This window comes from Macaca thibetana, chromosome 12 (genome assembly GCF_024542745.1).
Source record: "Macaca thibetana thibetana isolate TM-01 chromosome 12, ASM2454274v1, whole genome shotgun sequence".
NCBI lineage: Eukaryota > Metazoa > Chordata > Mammalia > Primates > Cercopithecidae > Macaca > Macaca thibetana.
In genome coordinates this window covers 18567483-18591592 of record NC_065589.1, presented here as the reverse complement: position 1 = coordinate 18591592, position 24110 = coordinate 18567483, and the positions used below count along the sequence as shown (strand labels likewise).

At 43.9% G+C, this 24110-nt stretch overlaps 2 protein-coding genes across 2 annotated transcripts in view; both read right to left on the bottom strand.

Moving 5' to 3' along the window:
• SERPINE2 (serpin family E member 2) overlaps positions 1-8746 on the bottom strand; it is a 65133-nt gene extending 56387 nt beyond the window's left edge. The window contains exon 1 of the mRNA XM_050752172.1: positions 8661-8746. The gene's annotated coding sequence lies outside the window, so the exon portion shown is untranslated. The remainder of the gene's footprint in view (positions 1-8660) is intronic.
• Positions 1-18613, bottom strand: part of SCG2 (secretogranin II) — a 468897-nt gene extending 450284 nt beyond the window's left edge. Inside the window, exon 1 of the mRNA XM_050752154.1 lies at positions 18604-18613. The gene's annotated coding sequence lies outside the window, so the exon portion shown is untranslated. The remainder of the gene's footprint in view (positions 1-18603) is intronic.
• Positions 18614-24110: the final 5497 nt, after the last annotated feature.

Sequence of the window (24110 nt, the reverse complement as noted above, 5' to 3'; positions counted from 1 at the left end):
CTTAAGGGGTGGCCCTTAAGCCTAAACACCTCACTAACCCAATTCACGGATGGGCTTGGAGATGTTTAGAAATTTGGCTTTGGCTCATGGCCTCCAACATGTAGCCTCTAGATTCAAACCAAAGCCCGCTGGCCTCCAAATCCTCCACACTCTTAATTACCATACAGTGGAGGAAGAGGAGGAAACATGTATTTTAAAATGACAAATTTTGAAATAAAGGTAACTATAAACCTTAGAAAAAGAAGTTAAATCCCAAACGGAATTCAATTAGGCATCTTTGAAAAGTCATGGCACACTTGTTCTGTGGTTCTGCTGAGTTTCATCCAGCTCAGCTTCAGTTATTCGCTTGGACTCTGTGTAAATCTCTCTACCTTCTCAATCCAAAGGTCAGTACTAATTTTAGATTTCAGTCCCAGAAAAAAACAAGTGTCTAAGGAAGGAACTACGGGGCCAAAGGCATAAAACCATGATTCAAACGTACCACAGAGATACCGGCCTCTTTCTGTCTCATGTATTTTGGTTGTGATACTAGGGATATTACGCAGTACGGCGAGCAGGTAGTCTTGAAAGGAGGAGTGTGCTGTGACACGAATTTCTTTTCAAGAAGGTATAAACATTGATGGGATGTAAATCTTTGAAAATCCATGATATCAGCTCACAGTTCACACATCTACACACCCGGGTCCAGGCTCCGGCACTGACACATAAAGGCTGTGCGACCCTACATATATGCAGCGTGTGCGACCCTGGCATACAGACTGTGTGACTGTGGACCCTTTATCTCTGCCACACCCTTCCTTCCCAACTACATGAGTGGGAATGATATCAGCATCTAGCCGAGAGGCAGGCACGAGGCTCTAGGAGACCACACAGAGCCTCTGCTGGGTGGGAAACAGAAGGAAAGGCAGCTGGGGAACGCCAGGCAGCACGGTCCTCTCCACACTCCCTTTCCTCCTAACCAAAGATCGACCATGTGACCCAGAATTCAGCCAATCATAGGACCACACTCCTCTGCCCACAGCCATTGGTACAGGGAAGGGCATGTGACCATGTGACTTAGCATCAGCCAATCATAGGACCTCACTCCTCTGCCCACAGCCATTGGTACAGGGAAGGGCATGTGACCATGTGACTTAGCATCAGCCAATCATAGGACCTCACTCCTCTTCCAACAGCCATTGGTACAGGGAAGGGCATGTGACCATGTGACTTAGCATCAGCCAATCATAAGACCTCATTCCTCTGCCCAGTCATTGGTACAGAGAAGGGCATGTGACTGAAACTGAGCTAATCAAATTCCTCTCTAGGATTCTGCCCCTCGCCCCCCCAACCAGCTGGAACTGGCAGCTCTTTCTTCCTGTCTCAAGAGGCTGTAGGGAGGTAAGCCTGGAGTTACCTACAGTCATGGTCCCGGAGAGGACAACCACAACCAGCAGACAGAAGCAGAGATGAGAGGCAAGGAGAGAGAGAAGAAAGCCTCCAAGTCCTCAGTCTTTGGTTCCAGCCAACTTCAGGGCCAGAGTCACCTCTCCCATGCTTGAGAGTGGGCAGTGCCAGCCAACAGCTCTCCACCTTGTTTCCAAGTTATTTTGATTTGGGTTTGTGCTCTTGTAAGCAAAAGATAATGCAGTAGTTAATAGTTTCTATAATCTTAACAGTGACCAAATCCTCAGTAAGAATAACTTCTTGAGTGAATTTCTTATTTAAAAACTGAAGAAATAAATTTTAGTAGAGGAAGCAAACACTGCCTTTATTTACATAGCACTTTCACCAAAGGAAGAAAGAAACATCCGTTTTCATTTGTAGTCACCTTATTCATTTCCGAGTGGGCTCTGTATTTGGCATTAAACTCTTTCACATACCCACATCCACCTTCAAGATTTGGCCCATAAAAACTTAGGATAAAAACAAGTGGTTATTTTTTCTATAGCTATATTTGCTGGCACTACATGGAGGGCTAGGGGTAAGAGAAGGCACTTATGCTATTTTTGGTATGCTCTCAAGAGAAATTCCCCAGGTTACCAGAGTTCCCAATAGGGGTTGGGGGTGGGGCATGGTTTACAAAAACAAAGTGCGTTTACCAAGATTTGCAGCCCTAACAGGAAATCCTTTCTGACTCTTGATGGGATTTTTTTCTTTCATATTAAAGTCTCCTCGTATTATTCTTCAAAGAATTAAATAAGAAAAATGGAAAGGCACAATGGATGTAAATTCCAATTCTCAAATGATCTTCCGAAGCAAAGGATAATGTCTTAGGTCAAACTGTGGCAAAAGCCTGGGTGTTCCTGATCTAATCTTGAACTAGGGTGCCCACCCCAACCTTTGGAGAAATCCCAGGACATGTTTGTCAAAACATATGAGTGGAATTACAAATAGAGAATTGGTTGGGCTCAGTGGCCATCCTCATGCACAGAAAGAATCCCAGAAGGGATGCCGACTTTCCTGGACTGGGCTTACATCCAGACCTAGAAATCTAACAACAGAATAAAGACAAGACTCACTGACTGTAGAAATAGACTTGGCCTGTTGGATGGGAGGTGGTATTTCTCAAAAGAGAAATAAAATCGTACTAATCGTTCAGTATTCTTAAATTGGGAACTTGGAGACAAGAGATAACCTAAAGAGGTAGTTTATTGCATTTGACTCCATTCTGTACCTAAGGGTATTTTTTAAAAACCCAACATTGGTTTTCAGATTAGGCATGCAATCTACTCATGAGGAAAGATGGTTTGAAAAGAGAAGAAGGGCACATTTATGTGTGGAGAACAGGTTGACAAGATTCAAGTATATGGGACCTAATTTATTTAAAAATTTATAAATGCTCTAAGGAATACAAACTAAATCTTCACTTTGGCCCATAATGCTCTTTCTGAATACTAATGCTGAATGATTTTATAGGCTTAAAAAAGTGAGAGACAAGAACTTTAAGGTATATAAGCACAGGATAATGCTTTTATGAAAAAAATTTATCTAGACTTGACATTTATGAGAAAGCCACATCAAAAGGAAAGGGAGCCAATAATTTATAGATTTTAAAAATAAGACACCTTTGAGATCATTTATTTCAACATACCCAATATATAGACAAAGAAATTGAGTTCTAGATGGTAACCTACACACTCTATTGGTGGTGCGGCGCATATCCTCTCCCAGCCTGCTCTTTCTACCTAATTTGATTGAAGATATCAGCCAAAAAAAAAAAAAAAAAAAAAAAGTCACCAAGAGGTCATATATCACCATCACCAAGGTTAACAGAAATAAACCAAAATACATCCTCCTGCCCTGTAAAACCATGAAATGCAGAGTGCACCCCCAGCCAACAGACCTCAAGGAGGGCAGAACCATGCCAAAGGAAGGTTCAGATGAGGATAACTGAAGTGAACACCGGCAGAGAAGTGCTTCTGTATTAGACTTCCGCTTTTCTCTTAGTAATGTTTCATCTCAAAAGACGAGGTTATCAAAAATTTAAAATGTCTGAGGATATATATTAAATTTGCTAGTACCAAAATGAGGGCTGGCGGTCTGGCAGGGAGAGCTCCCCTTTGAGTCTGGAATACACACACTCTTCCATAAAGCGTGTAGTAAACGTACAAAAAATATGAATATGGTTTAGTTCAGACATCTGGTAATTGCCTTTGGGCCACACACCACTGCTGGTGCAAATAAAACTAAAACACAGGCACGTCTTTCCAGAGCTTAGAGTCTACTGGATAGGGCATGTTGCTACAACACAAAAAAACTGCCATCATTGAGGTAGGCCCGGGGAGGGGTGTACACTGCACATGTGTCACAGAGGGTTGGGGTGGTGACTGCCAGCAAGGCCTTTTTGAACCCGAGTCTTGAAAAGGAGAAATCAGCCAGACGGTGAACACAGGAGGAAGGGAATTCCAGGCAGAGGAACAGAAGGAACGAAGGCAGAAAAGCATTGGGTAGTACCAGTGGAGTTTACAGGAGGTACAGTTTGGCAAGAAAAGAATGTTTCAGGCAGAGGGCAAGGCAGGGAGATGGGAAGGGAGTGAAGAAAGCTTTGACTTTGTTGGGTCATTACAAATGGCTAGCAGCCTGGTGAGCCCATGGAGCACTGTGGAAAGTTCCCTGGCTGCATACTGACAGGAACTGAGTTCTGGGTCAGGACTCTAAGGCATCATTTGGGAACATACTGTATGACTCTGGGTACCACATGTAAAACAAGGTTCCCCATGTTCCCAGGGTTGGGGACTCCCTGGGATGGCCTGTGCCTGCATATTTACAGACTTCCCACTGCTGTTTGGCATGTAGAATCGACCCTGCCCTATCTCCACCCAGAAGGGCTGCAAGGAAGTGGGGCAGTAGTCAGGTTTGTAGAAATGGTTTGTAAACAGTAGGGACTGCCATCAACACTAGAACTCTGTATTAATTACCCTACAGAAGCTCAAAAGCATCTTCAGAAACTCAGGTACAACACTGTATAAAGATAGCGGAGAGCTCATCTTTTAATCTGAGATACCCAACTTGTGATATGACATGGCCACTTCTTTCGAGTCAGGGGTTTAAGCCCAGATCAAGAGAGAGCCATCAAGTTTTATTAGCAGGGACCCAAGAAGACTTGGATTTGGGGCAGCAGGAGGAAAGTCACACCAGCAACAACATGGAAGAGAGTTAGAAGGGACGCAACAGGAGGTGCACGATGCTGTGCAGTAAGCACTAGGCATTCCCAGGCCGTCGATGGTCATCTCAGCCTAGGGTCTCTAGCTCTGAAGCCCATGGGAGTCAGAACACTACTATAAGCAAGGGTCACAGGTCCAGGGGAACCAGAAAGCAACCGACCTCCAGTATAGACAGGCACTGGAAAGCCAGCAGCAGCTGAGTGTTGCCACATGGAAATGTAAGCATCCTATTCCAGGTTTTTTGGGGTTTTTTTGTTTTTGTTTTTGTTTTTGTTTTTTGAGATAGAGTCTCACGCTGTCACCCAGGCTGGAGTACAGTGGTGCCATCTCAGCTCACTGCAACCTCTGCCTCCTGGGTTCAAGTGATTCTCCTGCCTCAGCCTCCCAAGTAGCTGGAATTAAAGGCGCACACCACCACACCCAGCTAATTTTTGTATTTTTAGTAGAGACGCGGTTTCACCATGTTGAGCAGGCTGGTCTTGAACTCCTGACCTCAAGTGATCCGCCTGCTTCAGCCTCCCACAGCACTGGGATTACAGGTGTGAACCACTGTGCTCTGCCTATTCCAGGTCTTCTAGCTTTTAAGAGAAACTATACATCCAAGTGGCATCTCCAGATGTCTAAATATTAACTCAAGTTTTATATAATTTGTTCAGGCCAACAACACCGCTGCCTACTGCTAGAAGTGGCACACCAGCCACCATTTTGCCACTTTTGGACTCTAAAGCAAGGCAAGGCCAGCGTGACTAGAGCGGACCTTTGTGGAATTTCACAGCATAGAGAAGCAACAGGATTTGGTGACGGCCTGGATGTGGGCAGTGCAGGAACCCAGCATCACTGTGAGGCTCCTGCTCCAATACCTCCATGAATGGTGGCGCCGCTGCCAAAAAAAAACGGACAAATCTTGGCTAATGATGAAGCAAATATGGGGTGGGTGGTGAAAACTAAAATCAATTTTGGATTTACTGTGGGGCGTTTTTTTGGTCTAAAGGGCATGGGTAAGCGCACCAGACTGCAGGTAACTGATTGGAACACAGGAGCATGCTCAAGCTAGCTTACATGCCAATCTAGGACTCACTTCATATTGGTGACAGTTGAAGCTGTGGGAACATAGTTCACCCAAATACACAGGGCACAAGAGGGATGACAGCGAACCCTGGGTAACCTCAAGAGGTAGCAGAGATGCCAGGGAGGAAGAAGGAAAACCAGAAGGTGGCAACCAGGGGTGAAAAAAAAAAAAAAAAAACCATCGGAAAGGAATGGAAGAACCTCATCAAATGCCACGGAGAAGCCTAGTGGGTATCCATAAGAATGCTTGTTCAGACGAGAACACATGGACACAGAGAGGGAAATATCACACACCAGGGCCTGTGGCCGGGGCAGGGGGGTGTTGGGGAGGGATAACATTAGGAGAAATACCTAACGTGACAGGTTGATGGGTGCAGCAAACCACCATGGCACATGTATACCTATGTAACAAACCTGCACGTTCATGTACCCCAGAGCTTAAAGTATAAGCTCATGTACCCCAGAGCTTAAAGTATAATAATAAAAATTTTTTTAAAAAGATGGCTTATTCAGGAAGTCATGGGCCTTGACCTTTGAGGAGACTCTGGCCGGCTTGCGAATTGCTGAACGGGAAGGGGAGACCAGTTTAAGAAGCCTGGAGAAACGTGGTGGTCATTACAGGTGAGCTGAGGATGCAGGGACAAGGGAGGTTAAGGCATTCTTAAAATAATACTAAAAAAGAAAAAAGCTCATAGGGAGAGACTGAAGATAAAAGTAAGAAAAGGGAGTAACACTCACAAGGAGAGAGAGGCATTGCGAGTTGGGATTCAGGACACAGTTGGAGACATTAGTCATGCCCCAAGGATGTCATCTCTCTAAATTTCTCTAAGTTCTCAGTCTAACTTGATTTTTCTTTATAATTCTACCCTATTCGTTTATCATACATTTACAATATATTGTGTTTGCTTTTAGTTGGTTTTCTCCCACAAGAATGACAGTTTCAAGTGAGCAAGGATCTGCTCTATTTACCACCTATGAGTATCCAGCGAAGTACCGAGACACAGTAGAAGCTTAAGAAGATTTATTGGATGACTGGGTAAACACAGAAAAGTCTGTACAGGGGAGATGGGGGAGGACGTGAGGAGACCCTCATGACCTCTATTTTCTTGGTAGAATGGGCTACAAAGTCATCTGCCAAACCCGCAGGAGGAAAAGGATTGGAGATCGATGCATTGAAGATTACAGTGGGAGTCCGGTTTGCAACTCAGAAGGAAAGAGCTTGCGGGATGGAGGCACTAAGAGTTTTCAGAAGTTGAGCATCTCAGAGAGGGCAAGACTTGGAGGTACTTAGAGGACTTAGTAGCTGGAGTACATGGAAGACACTGGATTTGAGACAGTCAAGGAAGTGCACATCTAGAGCATCCCCCGCGTGGACTTTAGGTCTAGAGGTGGAGAAATAGCCCAAGAGCCAAAGTCCCCATGCAATGGGAAAGGAACTGGCTGGAAGAGGACCGCAAGGCAGAGATGCACCCAGTGACGTGGCCAGGTCACCACCTCATTTCCAACTCTGCCACCTCAAACAATCTCTCACTGGTATTTAATCACCCTTGTGTGGAAGTGAAAATTAGTTTCTTTTGGAGACAGTAATTTTAAAATTAAACTAATATGAAGTCCATGGGACACAGAAATTTTCTGCATAGATTCATTTTTGTTTTAGAATAAAACATGATGACATTTTCATGACCTTCAGTAATTGCCCTGCATGGTACAATATTTTCAAACATTATTTTAACAAAGAATCAAAATTTGGGGGTTAAAAGAAACCTTAGATTACTTAGGTTAGTACCTTCATTTGCATAGCGAAAATTTTTTCTATTGAAATACTGCAAATAGCAAACAGTTACTGATTTAGACCTTCAGATAATGTTGAAACTGCCTTCAATTTTTGAAGTGTGGTTTAGGATATACAAATTAGCAATGTAGACATTTCTTCCAGTTATCTGTGCTCAAGTTCTGATATAAAATCTTCAAAGTACACAATTATCACATATATTGTTCCACAACAGTTCAGACAAGTAAACGGCTTCTTGGCTTGAAAGAGGAAATCTCACACCTTCGAACACCTTTTCATGCTGATGCTAAATATAAGAACGTCCCCTGCAAAGTAGTCAAAGCAAGACAGCAGCATTCGAGATTTCTCCAGACACACACACACAAAGAATGTGTTTCGTTCATTAAAATACTAAAACCTTCAATAGCATCTTCCATAATACCTGAAGGTGGAGTGCTGTCTTATGTAATAGAAGCCTTCCTTCGCCGCTCAGTTTGTGGACACATTAAATGCCTAATTCCTTCCAGAATTTCTGAGTACTGTACTTTCACTTTACCTGCAGTCACTCATCCGCCTCGCAACTCCCGTTTCTACAGATGATGAAAATAGCAAAGACCTGCTTGCTCGGGTTAAATCGGCTGCCAGAGGCCAAGTTAAAGGCTTTCCCCACACCACGCGTCACCTCCCCCTGCACAGGCAGAGGTAACAAGTAAGAGTGCGCCAGTCTCTCCCCATCCGGCGGCGCGCAGCCTAAGTCCGGGGTAGGGGGACGCCCGCAAGCAGCTGGAAACCTCAGGTTCAGGGTCAGGGCCGGCTTGGATGGGCGGGCAGGAGCCACGCCGGCCCCGGGGCTCCCCACTGCGGGTACCTCTGGACGCCACTCCGGGGCGGCCCCGCCTTGCGCTGCCAGGGTCCCGCTCGAGGCTCCCCGCGGGCGGGACCGGGATGCCCGGCGCGCACCCAGCCCCGGCCAAGGCGGCCCGCGGGAGGCTGAGAAAGTTCACTCCTCCCCGACGTCGGCACCCCCGGGTGCCACTGGCCCCGCAGGCCCGGCAGCTTCCCGGCCGGGCGCAAGGTCGGGGCGCGGGGCCGGCGGCGCGCGGAGCCCCGGGGAGCGTCCCCAGCCGAGGGCAGCGCCGGCCGCGCCCGGGAGTCACGGCGCAGCCTGTACTCACCGCGCTCGCTGGATCCCCAGGGGGCGGCCGCGGAGGGCAGTGCGGCCGCAACTGGAGCGGGAGCTTGGTCTCGGCGGCGCGGGGAGTCAGAGGACGGAGCGAAGCGGCGGCGAGGAGGATCACAGCCGGAAAGAGGCAGCGGTGGCGCCTGCAGACGCCGCGCAGCCCGGGCAGCCCCACAGCGCGAGCTGGCTGCCGCGGCGGCGGGGGCTTTATCGGCGGCGCCGCGCGGGCCCCCGCCCCTTCCTGCCGCCCCCGCCCCCGGCCCGCCTCGCCCCGCCTTCCCGCCGCCTCCTTTGTGTGGCCGCGGGCCTCAGCGTCCCCGCGCCCGGCCTCCGGGACGCCCCCTCTCCGCCCGCGACCTCTCGGATGCCGCTCCCCCAGGGGTCCCTGTAGCGGGGCTGCGCCCGGAACGCGCCGGGGAGACGCGCAGACCCCGAGGTGCAGCGCCAGCCCGGGCCCGGCTGCACGTGGGTCTCCCGGATGGGGGTGTGTGAGGTGGCGGGGGGGTGATACCGGGGCTTGTACCGCGTCCCTGAGACCCAGGGCATGTCGTCTTGGCTGCCCCCTGGAAGAGACAGAGGGCGCCCTGAGACAGTGCTCACTTCTCTGGGTGATGGGGAAAACGGTGCCAGGACGCGGCCGGGAAGGGGCGGATAACCCCTCGAGGCGTTTTGCAGGGTGTCCTAGAGCTGACTTCTCCCTGCCTAGGGGACAGAGGAGCGGCGGCAGGTCGCCTTAGGCAAATACAGACGAAGGGATCCAGAAAACTGGATTCCTGGCTATGTGACAGTGTGAGGTACCCGCAGCGTCTTGGGAACTCAGCCCTTCTCAGCCAGTAACCACGGCTGCTGGGACCCGGTGCGCGGTAGACAGGCGCATACCCCAGGGGCCTGCAACAAATGACCGTCCCGCTCCGGGCTCTGTTACCTGGATCTCTCTTAGTTGGTTCCTCCTTTGCATCTAGTTAGGTTTCTGGGGACCCAAGGACCCAACTTTAATGACAATAATTTATGTTGCCATTAGTGTAGAATCCTTGCTAGCTGGCAGACGGCCCCAACAGCGAGGAAGAAATGTAAATCTCCCTATACACAGCCCTTAATTAAGGGTACAGCTACTGATGAGTCACTTGAAAGATCAGCCTGCAGTCACCCCTTGGCATGCAGGTGGCCGTGCTAGAGTGTGCACGTGTGTGTTGGGGAAGGGGTTGCTCTTAAAGTGTAAAATCTGGACCAGCCTAACAGTGTTCTCAGTCTGTCATAGAGGGAAACAGGTTATGGGAGGCTTGGTCCTAAAATAAGGAGCAAACAGTCTACAAAATGAGCATGTTTAATCATTTTACAGTCATACCAAATATTTATATTCAGTTACAGGGCATGGTATACATCCTTCTTGTTCTCTGTGCCTGAAATGCTTTTTGTCCCAGAATCTTCTATGTCTGTCTGCATCCTTACACTTTAGATCACAACTCAAATGTCCTCTCCCCTAGGAAGCCTTCCCTGGCCACTTGAGATAAAGTCACTTTATCCCCTCTAACCTATGACTTCCTTCATGGCCCTCATCATGAATTGATTTTTTTTTTTAACCTTATTTATTGCCAGTTTTCTTCTACTCTCTTTCATTGGAATATACTCCCAGAGACCAGGGAAGAGAAACTAATTTCAATATTGTTTCCAACTCACTCTCCCTATTGCCTAGAGCCATACCACACTTATAGCAGTTACTCAGTAAATTTTGTTGATGAGTGGATAAACTACTAGCCAAGTGACTTTTAGACATGCTAAGAACTGTTCCAGTGACAGTGTTGTGCTTGGTCCCGTCAGGGCGGGGTAGGCTGGAGCTGGGAACAATTCAAAGGAGGGGGAAAGCCCACAGGTGTGAATGAGCTTGCTCAGTGTGGTTGAAAAGCTGGGAGTATCCTCTTCCAGATGGAAGGGAGTCATTCAAGAAACTACTGGAGAAATAACTGAAAATGTGGGCGAAGTCAGATTATTATGAAAATGTGTCAGAATCCCTGCATCCATTTCTGTCTCAATCACCTTTCTAAATTAAAATTTGTAATAGAGATAATTGTAGGCTGGCAGGCAGTTGTTAAGAAATGATTCAGAGAGGTCTCTTTTACACTTTGCCAAGTCTTCCTCAATGGTAACATTTTGCAAAACCATTGTATAATATCACAATCAGGATATTAACATTGATACATTGATTCCTATCTCACGCACTTTGGTTAATTATGTGTAACTTTAAATTTTTAGTAAAGTTACTCAAAAGTTAAACTAGTGAGAGAAATGCACAAAATAGCTATTTTGAAGAGTTTCAGTCTCTTGTCTTGAAGGAGCCAATGTTTTTCAAAAAAGAAAAAAAAAAAAACCTTTTTTGTTTTTCCAATTAGAGTATAAATAGGGTCCAAATTCTTCATCTATGAAAGAGATTGGAAGTCCTTGGGACTTACCTCTTTGGGTTACATTTTAATGACTGACATTCACTTCCTTTTCTTTCCTGTACTGTCGAAGGAACATTTTGAGCAATACTGCACATGACTTGTCAATTCCGAAATCAGACAAGATGCAGTGCTAACTAATATGCTAAACTAAGCCTAGCCACTAATGTTCCTTTCTCTCTCGCTAGACATGCGATGAGGCCGACCATGAGGTCTCCCAAAGGAAAGTGATTCAAGACAAAGACCCATTCTGCCAGTGGGATATGCTGGGAATACCAACTATACTTGTTACTGAGTGTGCATGACTGGTGTTGGCCGACCTTGCTGATGCCAGCAAGAGGAAACGGAAGTAATAACCCAAACTACACTTTCCATGACACTCAAATGGCCAGGCTCTTTGACACCCACCATGAGGGGCTGTTCCAAAGATGTTGTGTTTCTACCTCCGTTGGTCCCCACAAGCAGCAGGTTCCTCCTCCAGTATTCTCCAATATTTGACCCTTTTTGAGATGCGTTTCTCATAGATGTGTACTTCCCATCGACATTTCCTTCCTACCTCTACTTCAGTTTTGTTTGAGAAATCCAAATCATTTAACACTTCTACCTGGCTGTTTCTTTGCAACTTCACATTCACAGCGGAATTTCATTTTGTCCTGCAATTGTGTGGCTTGCCTTAATCTGCAAATAGAGCTTCAGATTGTTTATTCCTTTGACCTGGAGTTTAGCCAGCTCCAGCCAGGCTCTGAGTTTGGCTTTGTGTCCATAAGCCACAGTTGGGAGAAACGCAAGAAATGCCCAAACAGAATAAAACAAATGATCTATTTAGTCTTGTTTCCTCTCTTGGAAGAAGTCCAGTGTTGAGTGCCTTGGAATAAATGAAAATCCCCCACCCCACCTCCACTGCTGTCCCATGCACCCAAACAGTATGACCTTGTGTTTAAGTAAAAACTGTCCTTAGCTCTCAGTGGGATGATAGTGTTTTGTCTGGAAGACTGACGGATGTTATGATAATAAGATAATGGATACTCACTTCTCTCCTATTTAACCCCTATTTAAAAGACATTACACCGTAACTGCTTGTTACACAATATTATAGTTGCAAATGTTGTTATGGAAGATTGTTTCAACCAGGGGAAAAGAGACTGGTAATAACAGTACACTTATACAATTAGTTTCTGAAACTGTTGCATTGCTTTGGGGTTTTTTTTTTTTTTAGCTTAGAAAAGGCATTTGTCTTTTTATTTCCCTTTAAAGTTGGCTTTCTAATAAATTCAATTTCCTCTTTCTGTAACTTCTGAAACAGATTAAACCAGAGCATCAATTTGCACTTTGCTATTGTCGTCACTAGTTTTCACCAAGAGCTTCAGAGAAAAGGTATTACTAAGTGCTGGGCTGGTTATTAATTTCCGTTTTCTTTTCTTTTCTTTTCTTTTTTTTTTTTTTTTTTTTGAGACAGAGTCTCGCTCTGTTGCCCAGGCTGGAGTGCAGTGGCACGATCTTGGCTCACTGCAAGCTCTGTGTCCCAGGTTCACGCCGTTCTCCTGCCTCAGCCTGTAGCTGGTACTACAGGCGCCCGCCAGCCCGCCTGGCTAATTTTTTGTATTTTTAGTAGAGACGGGGTTTCACTGTGTTAGCTAGGATGGTCTTGATCTCCTGACCTCGTGATCCGCCCGCCTTGGCCTCCCAAGGTGCTGGGATTACAGGTGTGAGCCACCACGCCTGGCCCTGGGCTGGGTATTATTTTCTACTAATATGTGACCAAATAGGATGTAACAGCCAGGTTCTGAGAGTCATTGTGATACTGACCCCTTCAAACAATAACCCCGCTCCTCTCCTTCCTTTTACCACCAAACAATAGATGCTGCCACCTTATTTCCATGGGTCTCTTCCGTGTATCTTCTTACCCCGTCATCGGGCTCCCCTCCTTTTCTCCCTCACTTCCTCGGGCCCTCCTTCTCTCCCAAAGGTTACCAATAGCTTCCAATGGCAAACCCAGTAGTTTTTCAACATTCTTTATCACCTTTGAGTCCTTGGCAGGATTTCACCCTCATGTGTGGCCCATTTTTTGGAAACTCCTTTGCCTATTTTCTCTCTTCCGATGCCTTAACTTGCCTTTTTCATCAAATCTTCCAACAGGTGGGCACCATGCAGTTGACTGTCCTCAGCTCCCTCTTCTTTTCTCCACACTCTCTCCTAATGGAATGAACATTGATTTATCTGTGGCCACCAACACCTGTTCCCCTCCTCGCATTTTGATAGTGGAAACACCTCTCCTATTTTATGCAGCATTTTATTGGGAAGGAAATCAAGGTATCCTTACTTTCACTAGCCAAGGGATGGGCGTATGACCAAGCTCACTGGATTCCCTCCCAGTTCTTTGACTCTTGAAAAGAAGGAAAAAGTAGTTGCAGCTGACTCATTTCAGCTTGATGAATGATGAATTTGTGAGTTCTTCCAATCTGGACCTCAGAGCTGCCCTAGACCCTATCCCGTCTGAGCAGAGGTCCACAGTGAACTCTGTTTCTGTGAGAGTTTTCTACTTGTTAGCCAGATTCAGTTTCTGTTGCTAGCAACCTAGGACGCCTAACTGACATATCTTAAATGTATGTAACTTTGCTTAGTTCTGGATGAATTCTAAGCCTGTATCTACAGATGGCCTTGGCCACCGTCCCAAGGTACCACTCATCTATCTCCAAGTGCCTGGCAGACACCTCCACTTAATATCCCACCATCACCTCCCACCTAACAAGTCAAACCCACTTATTATCTTCATCCCCAAACCAGTTCTTCCTCCTGTGTTCCGTGTGTTTTACAGACATGACTTCCATCTCAGTCACCAAAGCACAAAGATGGGAATGAATTGTGACTTTCTTTCTCTCTCTTCCTTCCTTCCTTCCTTCCTTCCTTCCTTTCTTTCTTTCTTTCTCTTTCTCTTTCTTTCTTTCTTCTTTCTTTCTCTCTCTCTCACTCCTCCTCCCTCCCTCCCTCTCTCTCTCTCTTTTTCTTTCTTTCCTGCCTTCCTTTCTTTCTTTTTTTTTTGACAGAGTGTCACTCTTGTCACCCAGGCTGGAGTGCAGTCACATGGTCTCAGCTCACGGCAACCTACGCCTCCTGGGTTCAAGTGATTCTCCTGCCTCACCCTCCCAAGTAACTGGGATTACAGGCAAGCGCCACCATGCCTGGCTAATTTTTTGTATTTTTAGTAGACGGGGGTTTCACCATGTTGGCCAGACTGGTCTCAAACTCCTGACCTCAGGCAATCCACCGGCCTCAGCCTCCCAAAGTGCTGGGATTACAGGTGTGAGCCCCCGCACCCAGCCCGTTTTCTTCTTTTTATTCCTCCCATTTCCAGCCATTCCTTGGGTGCTGTTAGTAGTTTTTAAATTCTTTCCCCCAAGTCCCTCTGAGTCACCCCTTTTCCATTTTTGCAAGTCAGTTCAAACTCTTACCACTCCAATAGCACCCTAACTATTCTCTCAGCTTCCAGATTCTATCTGTAACTGCCAGCTTAGTCTTTCTGAACTGCTGTTTCGGTCACGCTATTCCCCAGCTTAAAATAATTCCGCCGTTTATCTCAAAGATTCCGATTCCTTGGTTAAGTCAGTCTTCTGTAGAGGTTATGAGCATAGGCTCTGAAGTTAGATTACCTGTGTTCAAATCCCAGTCTCACCACTATGTAATTTTTTTTTCAAGTAATTTAACCTGTGAGCCTCAGTGTCCATTTTGTAAAATGGGGGATAATAATAGAATAACCCACTCATAGGGCTATGTGAGGATTGTGTAGTTAATTCATAAAAAGAACTGAGTATTTGACACACAGTAAATGCTTAATAAAAATTTACTACAATGAAAGCTCTCTACAATTTAACCCCACCCACCTTTCTTGCATTATCTTTTCATTTTCTCTGTGTTTTTAAATGCTTTCCCAATCAGAATTACTCACCTATATCAAGATTGTATTTTTCTGTCATCATGCCATTGTTTAAACCATTCTCTCCGACCTGAATACCCTTTTCTTACTCCACCGGTATCAGTTATCTAGTGTTGCATTACAAACTATCTTTTTTTTTTTTTTTTTTTTTTTCTTTTTTGGGACAGAGTTTCGCTCTTGTTACCCAGGCTGGAGTGCAATGGCGCAATCTCAGCTCACCGCAACCTCCACATCCCAGGTTCAAGCGATTCTCCTGCCTCCGCCTCCTGAGTAGCTGGGATTACAGGCGCATGCCACCATGCCCAGCTAATTTTAGTATTTTTAGTAGAGACTTGGTTTTGCTATGTTGGCCAGGCTGGTCTCAAACTCCTGACCTCAGGTGATCTGCCTGCCTCCACCTCCGAAAGTGCTGGGATTATAGACAGGAGCCACTGTGCCTGGCCCTAACTATCCCAAATTTTAATGGCTTAAAATAACAAGCATTTTATTTGTTTGTGATTGTTTCGGTTGAATGGGCATGGTTTGGCTGGGATGGTTCATCTCTGCTCCACCTCCTGTTGTCTGACCTCACTCGTGCAGCTGCAGGACTCAAGATGGCCACACTCATACATGTGGACTCTCAGAGAGAAGGACTGGAACCCTCAGTCTTCTCTCTAGTTTTTCATCTTTACGGGCCTTTTTCACCTTGTTGGATTTCAAGCTCTAAGGCTTTCCTACATGGTTTTCCAGCAGTAGTCAGGCTTTATAGGATGGCTCAGGACTCCAAGGTGGGGAAAACAGAAGCCTCAAGTTCTATTAAGGACTAGCCTTGGATTTGGTACGATATCACTTCTGCTGCCACAATTCAGAGCAGGTCACAGGGCTATCTCAGATTCAAGTAGACTCTACCTCTTGATGAGAGGTGTATTAGAGAGCTCGGGCTGTCGTAAGTAGCTACTGCAGGCTGGGTAACTTAAACAATAGATGTTTATTTTCTCACAGTTTTGTAGGCTGGAGATCAAGGTGCCAGAAGAGTTGGTTTCCAGTGAGGCCTCTCTTCCTGGCTTGCAGATGGCTACCTTCTCACTGTGGCTTCGCTTCTTTTTTTTTTTTTTTTCATATATATATAGAGAGATCTCTGCTGCTGTCTCTCTTTCTTTCTTTCTTTTTTTTTTTTTTTTTTTGAAATGGAGTCTCACTCTTCTCACCGACTCCAGGCTGAAGTGCAGTGGCCCAATCTCGGGTCACTGCAACCTCCACCACCCGGGCTCAAGCGATTCTCCTGCCTCAGCCTCCTGAGTAGCTGGGACTATAGGCTCATGCCACCACACCCAGCTAATTTTTGTATTTTTAGTAGAAATGGGGTTTCACCATGTTGGCCAGGCTGGTCTCTTGGCCAGGCTGGTCTCAAACTCCTGACCTCGTGATCCACCCACCTTGCCCTCCCAAAGTGCTGGGATTACATATGTCAACCATGGAGCTCAGCCTCTGCTGTCTCTTTCCCTTCTTAAAAGGACACCAGTCTTATTGGATTAGGACCCCACCCTTATGATCTCATTTAACCTTAATTACTTCCTTAAAGACTATCTTCAAATATAGTCACATTAGGGGATTGGGGCATCAACATATGAATTGGGGGGGGGGCACAATTTAGTTCATAATAAGAGGAGCGGTGAAATCATATTTCAAAAAGGCGTGCTGGAGGAGTGGGATTACTTTGGCTATTTTTGGACATAATCTGCCACCACTCTTTGCCACTGAAATAATTTTCATCCTTCACAGTTTTCCCCTCTCAGCTTAGCCAGTGTCGATTTCCCCTTACTCCATGCTCTTGTGGTTCTGAGTGTGGGCTAAATATTCCACACAACCACATCCGGCCTTGGATGTAAGCATTTGGTTTAGGTTCCAACCTCAGGGCAGTGGGCCATGTCTTGTATATTTTCATGTTTTCATACAGTGCCTTGCACGGAGAAGTCCATAATAAATATTTGTGGAATGAACAAAAAATGCAATTAATTTTACTATTCTAATTGGTGCCCGGGCAGTTTGCAAGCTTCTGTTCCTCCTTATGCGTCCCACGTTCCCTACCTCTTCCAACTCTTAGAGCATTGCATGATGGGAAGGACTCAGGAAACGGAACACTGGGAGCCGGAAAACCCTGGTTTTTATCCAGTTTCTACTGCCTCTTAATTGTGATCTTGGGCAAGTCATTTGAATTCTCTGAGGCTCAGTTTCCTCATGTCTAATAAATAAATAAATAAATAAAGAGATAATTGAATATCTACTATAGGGCTATTGAGAGAATATAAGATAGGTTAAGTAGTTTGTAAAGTCTAAAAACCTTCACAGATTACTGCTATTATTAATTCTGAAGCACACATTTGATCTTCATTGGTCCAATTTAGTTCCTTGCTGGCTCTGCCTTATGCAAACTGCTGTGGTCTAAATGTTTGTGTCCCCTCAACATTCCTGTGTTGAAACTTAATCACCGAGGGGTGGCATTGGGGGGTGCTTAAGTCATGAGGACAGGGTCTTCATAATTGGGATTAGGGCCCTTATAAAAGAGACCCAGGAATGATCCTTACCCCCCCGCCATGTGAGGACACAGCAAGAAGACTGCTCTCTTGGAAGCAGGAAACAGGCCCTCACCAGACACTGGATCTGCTGGTGCCTGGATGTTGAACTTCCCAGCTTCCAGAACTGCGAGAAATACATTTGTGTTATTTATAAGCCACTTCGTCTAAGGTATTTTATTACAGTAGCCCAAGCAAACTGAGACACTTCCTATAGTGTTTGGCTCATTATATGTTGCCCAGATTGGTCTTGAACTCCTGGAATCAGGCGATCTTCCTGCCTCAATCTCTCAAGGTATTGGGATTACAGGGGTGAGCCACCATGCCCAGCCTGACAGCTTTTAATAAGATCCCCAGTGAAGTCATATGAACGCGAAAGTTTTAAAAACTGAGTTAACTTGCTTATCTAATGTACAAGGCAGCCGGGGTCCAAAAAACCGAATGACTTGCCCAAGGTTGCATAGGTAAATGAGGAGCTCGTGAAACACTGGGTAAGAGCCTGTGCTTAGAATTATACAGGCCAGTTCAAGAATCCAGGCTCTCATCTTTGCCAGCCTGAAATCTTGGTAATTCCCTGAATACCTCTAAGGCTCAAGTTACTTTCTGTTAAAGGAGCAGCAATGCTGCTTCAGAGGCTCATTGAGAAGTTAAAATGAAAAGTAGGTAGAAAGCACCTAGAGAACTCTCAATAATCAGCTGTTAGAATCATTATTCTAACTTAGATGTCCACATTCTGTGCTGCTTCATAAGCATCCCATGATGCATAGAAGAAATGGGAAATCGTGTACTTAGATACATTTGGTCTTTCTGAGACTAGTGTTACATCTAATTTAGATTTTATGGTTTGTAAGAATGAGGACAAGGAAGAGAGGCTTCCAGAGGAAAGTGAATAGAAAACTGTACAGCTGTGAGATTGCAGATATTTGCTTGCCTGACTCTTTCTGGCTTGGTTTGTGCATGAAGAACTGCAGAACCAACCAACCACTGGAGGAATGTCCAGGTGGCTTTTGCCCACACTTTCCCCCACAGCTTTCTGGGGCTTCTCCCCACCCTCTTTCCTCTCACCTCTGAGTGCTTGCCTCCCTTTGCCACCTCAGTGTTCTCATGCAGGCTTCTCACAGCCTTCCAAAGTGGGGCTCTACCTCTTCCTGTCTCCTGGGAAACCCCACAAATTCTGGGCCTTTCTTCCACATATCAAGAGTCATCTGTGCCTCACACTCGTAATCTCAGCACTTTGGGAGGCCAAGACAGGAGGATAGTTTGAGCCCAAGAGTTTGAGACCAGCCTTGGCAATATAGTGAGATTCCTATCTTTTCAAAAAATCAAAAAATTAGCCAGGTGTGCTGGCATGCACTTGCGGTCCCAGCAACACAGGTGGAGGCTGAGGCAGGAGGATCACTTGCACTGAGGAGGTGAAGGCTACGGTGAGCTGTGTTTGTGCCACTGAGCCTGTGCAACAGAGTGAGACCCTGTCTCAAAAAAAAAAAAAAGTTACCCATCCCTTGCCTTATTTTACAGGACTGGCCAGTTAATCAATTTTAACACTGGCTTTACTTCCTTTCGAATAATATTTGCATTTTTCTGTGATGGAGTATTATTTTTCTTTTATTCTTAGGTGACTTGTAATAATTGTACTTATTTATGGGGTACAGTGTGATATTTTGATACATGTATTAATGTGTAATAATCAAATCAGTGTAATTAGCACATCCATCATCTCAAAGATTGATTATTTGTGTTTGGAACATGCAAAATCCTCTCTTGCTGCTTACTGAAAATATGCAATAAATTATCATTAACTGTGTTCGTCCTACAGCACTATAGAGCACTAGAACTCATTTCTCCTGTCTGCCTGTAATTTTGTATCCATTAACCAACCTCTCCCTAGCCACCCTCTCCTCCCCCTTCCCTGCCTCTAGTAACAACTATTCTACTCTCTCGTTCAGTGAGCTCAATATGTTTCAGCTCCCATAGACAAATGAGAACTTGCATGTACACATCTTTCTGTGCCTAACTTATTTCACATAACTTAATTGTCCTCCAGACTCATCCTTGTTGCCACTAATGACAGGCTTTCATTCTTTTTTATGGCCGAGTTGTATTCCATTGTGTATGTGTACCACATTTTCTTTATCCATTCATCTGTTGATGGACATTTAGAATGATTCTATCTCAGCTATTGTGAATAGTACCGCAATACATTTAAACATGCAGATATCTCTTCCATATACTGATTTTCTTCCCTTTAAATAAATACCCAGTAGTGGGATTGCTGGATTATATGGTAGTTGTATTTTTAGTTTTTTGAGAAATCTCGATACTATTTTCTATAATGGTTGTATTAATTTGTGTTCCCACCAACGGTGTATAAAAGTTCTCTTTTCTCCACCTTGTTACCAGTGTTTATTTTTTGTGTCATTTTGACCACAGCCATTCTAACTAGGGTGAGATGATATCTCACTGTGATCTTGATTTGCATTTCCCCAATGGTTAGTGATGTTGAGCATTTTTCATTGGCCATTTGTTTTTGTTTGTTTGTTTGTTTGTTTTAGAAATATCCATCAGATCCTTTTCTCATTTTCTAATCGGATTAGGTATTTTGCTGTTGAGTTATTTGAGTTCTTTGTATATTCTGGATATTAGTTCCTTGTCAGATGTATAGTTTGCAAATGTTTTCTACCATTCTACAAATTGTCTCTTCACTTTGTTGATTGTTTCCTTTGCTATGTAGAAGCTTTTTAGTTTGATTTAGTCCTATTTGTCTATTTTTATTTTTGTTGCCTGTGGCTTTGAAGTCTTAGCCATAAAATCTTTGTCTAGACCAATGCCCTGAAGCATTTTCTCTCTGTTTTCTTTTAGTAGTTAGTTTTGGGTCTTACATTTCAGTCCTTAATCCGTTTTGAATTGATCTTTATACACATATGGTGAGTGATAGGGGACTGCTTTCATTCTTCCGCATTTGGATATCCAGTTTTCCCAGCATCACTTATTGAAGAGACTATCCTTCCTCAATGTATGTTCTTGGAGACTTTGTGAAAAAAAAATCAGTTAGTTGTAAATACATGGATTTGTTTCTGGGTTCTCTATTCTGTTCTATTGGTCTATGTGTCTGTTTTTAATACCAATACGATGCTGTTTTGGTTAATAGTATAACTGATTTTCTAGTGTAATTTGAAGTCAGGTAATGTGATGTCTTCAGTTTTGTTCATTTTGCTCAGGGTTGCTTTGACTATTTGTGTTTTTTTGTGGTTCCATGCAAATTTTAGGATTGTTTTCTCTATCTCTATAAAGAATGTCATTAGTATTAAGATAGGAATTGCATTGAATCTGTAGATCGCTGTGGGCAATCTGATGATTTCAGCAATATTAATTCTTCTAATCCATGATCATGAGATGTCTTTCCATTTTTTTTTTTTCTGCTTTATTCAATTGCCTTCATCAGTGTTTTTTCATTTGTTTTCATTGTAGAGATCTTTCACCTCCTTGGTTAAAATATTTGCATTTCAATGACAACTTTTCTTATCTCAGACCCCCAAAGAGTGGGTAATGTATCATTCAATGGTACAGATGTGTTTGAGTGGAGTGACAATGGGAATCTTTTAGCACTCCTCAAATCCTGTGACTGTGAGCAGCAGCTAGCACCATCTTCCATCAAAATGGTCTCTAGAGACCCACACTCTATCTATTCCTCTCCCTACCTTCTTTTCCTTTTTAGCTCCCTCTCTTTCATTTTGCAAACCATTTGACATTATAAGGTTAAGAACACAGACTTTGGAGTCAGACTTCCTGGGTTCAAATCCACACTCTGTCATTTACTTTCTCTGTAATGTGGACAAGTTGCTTAACCTCCCTGGGCCTTAGTTTCCTTACCTGTAAAATGGGGTTGAGAACAGTAGCTACTTTATCATGTTGTTATAAAGTGGAAAGGCATGCATATTTGGTGAGTGTCTGAAGAGTGCCTGGCTCAGAATAAGTGATGTGTGAGTTGTTGCTACTGTGAGCCTAAAGCTGAGCTGTGTACTATGGGCCCAGAGATGAATGACCCAATTCCTGTATATGGATTTATCTTTTATTCCTCCTTTGACTACAGGGATATATATGTAAATCTGAACAAAGAAAAGATAAAGAGAAGATAGTGACATGAAACTAGGAATGAGGATGGTACACAGGTTTGTGTCTGAAGTCCTGAAATTCCTGGAGGTGGGTTGCAGATTTGTCTCTAATGATGGCATTATACCAAAGCACAATCAGAAAATGCTGTAATGGAGAGAGTGGAGGCAGAGTAGCAATATCATTTATTTCATGCACCTAGGCAGCCAACCACATTGATGTGGTTGCCTAATCCAAGGATAGATCTTTTAGAGCAGTGGTTGTCAACCTATTTTTTTTAAAAAAACTAATCTTAAAAAAAAGTAAACCTTTTTACTTTGAGGTAATTTTACATGAACATAAACGTTGTAAAGATAATATGGAGAATCTCTCTTATACTTGTCACAGCTTGGAAATTAACACTGGCACCTTATCAGTAGCTAAACTCCAGCTTTTATTTGGACTTCGACAGATTTTCCCCCAATATCCTCTTCTGTTCCAGAGTTCCATGAAGAATACTCATTGCATTTAGTCGTCATGTCTCCTTAGTCTCCTCTGGTCTGTGACAGTTTCTCATTCTAGGTTTTCATGGCCTTGACAGCTCTGAGGTGTACTGGTCAAGTGTTTTGCACAATATCCCTTAATATATGTTTGTTTGATGTTTTCTCATGATTTGATTGGGGTTAGGGGTCCTGGGGAAGGCTACCAGATAGGTTGTGTCCTCATCACATCAAATCAAGGCACATGATATCAATACGACTCATCAGTGATGGAGTTAACCTTGATCAATTTGGTTGAGGTAGTGTTTGCCATGTTTCTCTACTGTAAAGTTACTATTTTGCCCCTTTCCATATTCTGTTCTTTGGTTGCACGTCACTAAGTCCAGCTCACACACAGGGAGGTTTCGTTCTGCCTTCTGGAGGTGGGAATAGCTACCGTCTACTTATATTAGATGGAATTCTTCTGTAGGAAAGATTTGTATCCTCTCCCCTATTCATTTATTTAATTGAATTATATATTTATATAAATGTGGGCTCATTTATGTTTATTTCATATTATGAGCTGTAATAGAATACCACACTATTCATTTATTGCTCAAATTTTTCCAGCATTGGCCACTGGGGGCTTTTCTTGTGTCCCTTTGATATGCCCTCATTCTTTGTCTTTTTTTTTTTTTTTTTTTTTTAGGTTAAATGTTGTGAATCCATTAACTTTTACAGAATATTCTTTTGTGTTTTGACCACTCTTTGCTTTCTGGATCTACAAGACGTTCCAGGCTTAGCTTGTATTTTTCTCTACCTTAGCCCTAGAATCAGACATTTCTCCAAGGAGCCTGGGCTACTTTTATTGGAGAAAAGTAATTTAGAAACCAAGATCTGGATCCTATGTGTGTTTGCTGTCACTGAGGCATGGCACACTTCTGAATGTCAAGGTTTCGGTGCACACGTCATGAACATAAGTATGAAATAATCCACTTAGTCCCTCTTTATCCCTATGTCTCCATTGTTCTGAACGCTTACTCTTATTTACTCGTGAAAAGGTTTTTATGTGTGTCGGTACATATAGCTTGGTAGTATTTTATGCTTCCTGCTTCTTAGTCATGAAAAAGTGCCAGACCACATCAAGACAATTAGCTCAATATAGCATTCTAGCTGATACCTTTTAACACATCAAGATGGGTATCTATGTAATAAATTATATACTCAGATAAAAATCTGGCAATACATTCATGGAAGGCTTATTTTATTCTATAACGCTGATTATAGTAGTGTGTAGGAGATAGGGTTGTTTATCTGTAAATACTATCACATTTTCTGCTTGCAGAATCTGGATTTTGTTGAGGCATTTATCCATCTATCCTTCTGCTAATTGCCTTAAAAGAAAATCCTGGTTAATCTTGACCAATCATGATCATTTCATTCTCTTTGCCAAATGTTTGGCTTAGGGGTGGAAATGTGACCTAATTTAAGCCAATTGTGTATATGATGGGCAATTGGTTGGACAGCTTCTGAGAAAGGTTGTGTTGAGGATTAAAAAAAATTCAAGCAAAAAGGAGATCCATTCTTCAACTTGATGCCCAGGACAACAGCAGCCATCTTGTGACCATGAGAGGAACTAAGGCAACATACTAAAGATGGAAGAGACAAAAGATAGAAAGATTCTGGGTCTTTGATGATGTCACTGAGCTGCTGAGTTAACCAACCCAGGAGGCCTCCTACCAAGGTCCCCCTCATTGGATAAGATAAATACTCCTTTTTGTCTTGGCAATTTTGAGTTATTATTTCCCTTACTTGCAGCCGAAAGCATCTTAATGAACACACACTACTTTAAAATATTTTAAGGCAGTCACCAAATATTTTTAGATCCTACGCCCTTTCTAGAATTCGTTCATTCATTGATTTTAAACAAATATTTACTCAAATATGGGAGTAAGAGAA